A 6,513-nucleotide genomic window follows, 5' to 3' on the forward strand; every position below is an offset into this window, starting at 1 on the left:
CACATACCTTCGTTCGGTCACAGTGCGATGTGGAGACACTGTCGTATCGAAGCAACACAATTGACTGATTCAGCGTGAGTACAGCTGGTCGCACGATCACCCGTAGGAATTCCACCTCACTGTTCTTTGTATCTTCGGAACAACACCACTGAACATGTTCGCACGTTTGACAGTCCCAACGATCGCGGTGTTTACTTGAATGTATAAAAAACGTCTCCTCGCACTCGACGAATACAACTGTCTGTCATTCAGTAGTAATCGTAGCGTGGGTACACGCATAAATTTCCATATTAACGTCATAATAGAACAAATACTGTACAAGAGTCAAACCGATTGTAACTGAAACGTAAGCGCGCTGAGTAATTATGGGTAATCCAGATTGACTCTGACGTGCACAGGTTAACCAAATTATCACCATAATACACTGTGATTTAAGCCTTAACCGTAGTCAATCATGTTTAGTAAACACAAACATCAATTATGTAAAATGATGCGTAAGTTGTATAGGGTAAAGTTCCAAATTGAATACGCAGATTTTTCAACAGTATTTAATCTATGAATTATCGTATGTTTAATGAAACAAGTTTACGTTTTGAAGGTCGTGATAGATATATTTTTACCTGTTACGGAAAATCTTGTGTATTTTGTGAGTCAAATCAATCAGTAATCATCTAGATACGTAACGCTTGTAAATATCAAATGTAGGTAATCTAAAAAAACTTGCCCTGTCCTTGAAAATTGCAGGTTTTCAAAATCTTTAAAATTGAATAGCAGCAGCTGTTAAGATTTTGATGATGTAAAAATATTACTATCGCGAATAAAGCTAAGGAAATAATGATCGTCTATCATTAAGGACTCACAAATATTGATAAAAAAGACACAAGCAGGACCGAAATCACCACAATCAACCACAGTCTGTAAAAATCAATACACTTTTCAGAAACCCGCAAGCGACAATATAATTAATAACTATTCATATACGAATTGTTTTTAACTGATTTGACAGCGAAAGACCCACACCCTATACTATTTTCCCGTGGCTTCTTTAAACTGTGTATAGCCTAAAGTCTAATCGAATATTAATTAAGGCTATATCTGCAGTGACATAGAAGCGTAGTAATTGTATTAAAATTGGTGTTATCATAGCTGTTCCATTAGATACAAGGTCTAGTTCATACTCCTAGGTCATGGTTACTGTCATGACTGATGGAAAAAGGACTTTGATGTTATTACAGGATATAAAACAATTAACATCTCAGAATAAAGAAAGAAAGTAGTTATTTTAAATTGATAGGTTTTTACGTATAAACGTATTGAATCTTTTGCGAGCGCGATTACAAGACCAAGAATAACAACATCGTCAGAAGACAATATTAAAGCAATGGAAATGGAAATATCATATTTTATTTGAATACTTCGTTTGTTGTAGATGTGTCATTACACCGTTAAAAATATCATAAACCCTGGCTAAACGTTAAGCTAATATACTAAATTATCTAAAAGCATATTTCAGCAGTAAAATGCATGGTCGCATTTTCCGAGTGGCAACTAACTTTATAAAAGAAATTGTTCCCATCATGTGACTATGACTCGTTACGGAAAACCAATACAAAGATGATTTAAACTATGCATTCTTGACTAAAATGTGGTTTATTATTCATATTTATTTATCATCTTGTTGTGGTTGTTTGTGAGTAACAGAATATCGGTATGCAGGTAAATAAAACAATAGTAACCTGTGAAGTGCTAGTCAGTCGCATAGAAAATGGGTTCTTTATCTGTCATAATACGGATAACTATATAATAATTCTTATTTAAACTCCAAATTTTAATTAGAATAGAATATAACCTGCAAAAAAAAACTATATATGCTTAAGTATTTATATCTTTTTTTTATTTTGATTATACACATTAGGTCCCCAACCCGCACTTGGCCAGCGTGGTGGACTCACGGCCTAATTCCTCCTTCGGTGGAAGGAGACCCTTGCCCAGCAGTGGGACTGTAATAGGTTAAACAAAAAAAATACACATTCTGTTAAAAAATCGTGTTTACCGATTACGATTAAGAATTTATCACTCTATGATATACCTACAGACGCACAGACAAACAACAAAACTTTAGCAACAAGACCATTTGAATTCATAACCCAAATAGTGACCTAAACAATTCGCCTTATATGTTATGGGTAAGGATTTCATTTTGATAATATAAAACTGTGACGTCATTATACCGTATTTCTATACTAAAATGGGTTTTTGACATTTCATAAAGAGTAGCTAATTTGACTTGTAGTCAAGAACCATGTTACGGCCGATATTAATATGCTATCCATGGATAAATTTGCTTATCTTTCGTTAATATTTTCACATGCTCCGTATGGAAGATCTGTAAAAACTGGAAATAAGCAAGCCTATCTACGACCGTTAATGATTTTACCTATCGGAGTAACGTAATTCATAGTAGAACAATCAAAACCTAGCTTTTATTTTTACTATTTTACAACCAAAGATCTTTACATAGCATAAGTTAAAACGATTACCTGTTTACGTAGACGATGACTATTGATAACTAAGAGTGAAAAACAAATCATAGTTTACATCATGTTTGTAGCTAGATTTTTCAACGTTACCTGGAACTAATTAATAACTAGAAGAAACTCGGTCTAAATCGGGACTGAAGGTTCTTTGAGATTCCCCATCTTTCTACGCAAATGTGGTCTTTTTATCTACTGACAGGTAAGTGCTCAATTGCGCTATCTAATAGGTAAACGATGTATAAAAAAATATGCTGAAATCTACATCTGATAAATATTTATTTCATTTTGTAAGTGGTAAAAACGCTGTGCATTATTTTACCTTAAACAGTAACAAGGTAAATTGTTTTCTCATGATCGATAATGCAAAGATGTTCGTTATAGTTATTATTTACATACTGACGAGTTCCTGTTATCGCTCTACTGAAAACAATGACTAACTGATACATACTCACTAAGAAAATACACATCGGACAGATGAGAGAATTTCCGTACGTTTTTTTAAATTTTATCCACATTTTGTATGGTTAACTGACTGTCAAACTTATTCAAGCCGCCCGAAGAGACTTAGATGGCTTCACCTAATATGGTTGTTGTCTTAATTGACAACAACCGAGATCAGATTTTTAGGTTCCCTCTGAAGCACGGAGTCGCTCAGTTCAGAATTAAGCGACCACCCATTTATGGAATGTCTGCATAAGGTATGCAGACATTCTTAAGTAAGTATAAAAGTATTTAAACTTTAATTTCTCGGAAGTTCCAATGACTCTTAATAAAAACTTGTTACTCTTTTGTTATTTTTGTTTTACGGAAAATCTAAGATGCCTGACAACTGAGCGCATAGATACGTCAAATTAAACAATTTTGGCGTCTTTAATTGCATCGTTAATTGTGTGTGATGTAATTTATTTTGTTATATAACAATAATAACTACATTGTGAGCTATTTTTAAATTAGAAGGACAAATTATAAATACTTAAATAAGTATAGAGATGCAATTTTTTTGTTTGCAAGAAACGCTGAAATGACTGGCGTCATTAAAATCTTTCTTAGAACATTTTAACATTATAAGTATGGATTGAAATAATATTTTGGATAAATATTATATTATGTATGGATGTCCCCTCACATTAAAGATTTCTGACATTTTCTTTCAGATTTTATTAACATACGACGTTATATGAAACTGATGATTTTAAATCTTTACCCATTTGCATTGCGTAATATGTGTCTGAAATACTAGAATTAACACTACTTTGATTTTTCTGACGTATTGGCTCTGCTTAGACGCCGTGGTCGGTTGGTTTGTTGAACAATGCATGATTGCGACCCATAATATTAGATAATAATGGGTTTGATTTCTTTATTAGATTTTCAATTATAATCTCCGTAATTAGTTTCCATTAGCCTGCCAGTCATAACTTCTTTAAGGAAACGATCGCGTAATTAAATAGTTGCAGTACCTTGTCATGCAACAATGGCTGATTAATGACCAAAAACATCAAATACCTACCGACAAGAAAATACGAGAAATTCTTTTGTTCAAGACAAAATTAAGTGTGTTTTTATATCTTAAGCTTTATTTTATACGCTTTTAAAACATAAAACGGATCTTAAAGTTGAGTATCTCTAGATGTTTGTTTCGTTAAAAACATATGTATATGATATTGAAATACCAGCGTACTGAAATAATTACTAAGTACTTATATTTTATTAAATTATGGATAATATATTAGCTGAACTGTGCGGCTTGGCACGCGGCCAAACAGTATATTAAAGGGAGGTGTTTTAATCCCGGAAGCTCAATTATCCCGTTTTAGCTGTCAAAAGCGTAACCCACTGATTATTTTTAATTAGTAAATTGATATACTTTTAAATATACAACGATTTATATTTAATATACACAAAAGTGTAATTTGAATTAACTGCAGCTTTCATTTTTTTTTTTATTAAGGGTTAATGTTAAAATTTATACGACTGGTGATAAATACTATCATATTACAAAAGTTTGAGGAAAATTCCAACAAAATAACACTACATAACACGTTGTTTACCATATGAATGATTATGGAAAATTAATGAATTATATGTATGTCATTATCTGCTCTCAGCTTGCGTCTATTTAATATTGTAGGGTCAGAAATTACGTAAAAACTATGGCTCTAGTGCCGTAGAAGATAATTGTAGTATGATTATATTATTAGTAAGTACTTATACTAACAAAAGGTTAAGTTCAATCACATATCCGCATCATGAGTGTATGTATGTATATCGCAACATGAAAGCTGCCTACATAGGTGGGGACAGTAGCACACAAGTTGCTGAACAACTTCAAAAACTCTTTTCGCCATTTGTATTATGTTCTGTACTGATACTGTTTTCTTGATGTTTATAATATGCTTGATTCTAAATATTGAAATTTCAAAGATTGTAAGTATATGTTAACCGTACCCTATTTAGTAGATAACAGATCAATTAAATTAACAATACTGAACAATTCATTAATATTGAGTATTGTACTATGCTCTCGGTAATTTGAATCACACTCACGTTAAAGGAAGCTTTATTATCCGTACACCCACGGGACATGGTCCCTTGATGCTGGAGATACTATTATACTAGCAAGATTGAGAGAATTCAGTTGTTATTATATAATAGAGACACTTCAGTCGTTCTCGAAGGTTATCCGAAGCTAAAATCTTTTGTGGATATAATATAGGTATATTATTTGTTATCAATACCTATATACCGGCGTTATTATTCCTTTTGAATTGAAAATGCGCTTAGATTTAAGTTCTTGAGAAACAGTGCCAGTTTCTACAATAGTAAAGTGCCGTATGGAACATAAAGCTTTATTTGTTTTCAGCCATTTTTTTCAGCTTACTGTCCGTAATATGTATTTGATTGGTTATTTAAATTTTTATTTTTCGTAGTATTGCAACCATTTATTGTTAACCCTTATATATAGGAACTATTGTTAGAGAAGATGCGGGAGTAAATAATTACAAATCTTTGGTGATATACCAAATAAAGTGTCTACTTTTTTTACCGCGAAAAATTCTTCCACAGTTAGTAGACACACACATAATATATTGTTATTATTATAAGATTGTTTTTGTTATCCAATTGTTTACACTACAGCTTGCACTTGCATACACATCACGTATTAAACACAGGTACGCTCCCACCTTGAGGAGCTGAACGTTCAATGTGATAGGAATATATAAGGTAAAATGCATACAAATACTCGTCGTATGCATTCAGTGAACGTAACAACACATAACTTGGAGGTATTACTGTCTAGGGTTCAGTACACCCTTATTTATTACGAATATTACGAGTATTATGTATGTCGACGCATCGTGTTGACTAATTATTCGCAAAGAATAACTAATTAAATAATTCGTATTTATCAAATCAAACTGAACATCAATATAAGCTTTTGGTGTCTTGCCTAAATATTATTATTCATTTATTTGATTTTGTAACTTTAAAATGAAAGTATTTGATGGTTGGATTGTACCCATCAAATACAAACAAATTGTTATTTGTTTTAAGTGCAAAGATTTATTACCTAAACAATATTGTTAATTAATATTAGGATTTATTAGCATCAATCGATGTGTTTTTATCAACCTTTAATGATATCTAGCTAAAACAACATTGAAACGGATTTTATTACCATTGAGGTCTTTATTCAATTGACGCCCTTATTCAATTGACGCCCTTATTAATATTTGATAAAAACACATCCGATTTGGATAATAATTAATAAATTAAATGCAAAAAATTAATGTAAAGGCTTTAAAATTAATAATTAATTAGATTAGAATTTTTGATGTAAAAAGTTTATGGTTTTAACACGTTGTTGTATTTTAAAACATTTTTAATTATAAGTGTTCCGCTTATGAAGCACGCCATGTTGCAATTCATTCTTAGCGGTAACGAGGACATGTGAGGACCTGTGCTGTCTGAGAAT

The 6,513-nt window shown here is 31.9% G+C and overlaps 1 protein-coding gene across 2 annotated transcripts in view; it reads right to left on the reverse strand.

Annotated features, from left to right (window-relative positions):
• LOC142980920 (multiple C2 and transmembrane domain-containing protein-like) overlaps positions 1–6,513 on the reverse strand; it is a 56,017-nt gene that overhangs the window by 27,815 nt on the left and 21,689 nt on the right. The window contains exon 1 of one of the 2 annotated variants that reach the window (XM_076126564.1): positions 8–240. The exons of the other annotated variant lie outside the window; for it this stretch is intronic. The gene's annotated coding sequence lies outside the window, so the exon portion shown is untranslated. Of the gene's footprint in view, positions 1–7; positions 241–6,513 lie in introns of those variants that run through there. 2 annotated transcript variants of the gene reach the window in all.

Source organism: Anticarsia gemmatalis, chromosome 2 (genome assembly GCF_050436995.1).
Source record: "Anticarsia gemmatalis isolate Benzon Research Colony breed Stoneville strain chromosome 2, ilAntGemm2 primary, whole genome shotgun sequence".
In the NCBI taxonomy this organism is placed as follows: Eukaryota; Metazoa; Arthropoda; class Insecta; order Lepidoptera; family Erebidae; genus Anticarsia; species Anticarsia gemmatalis.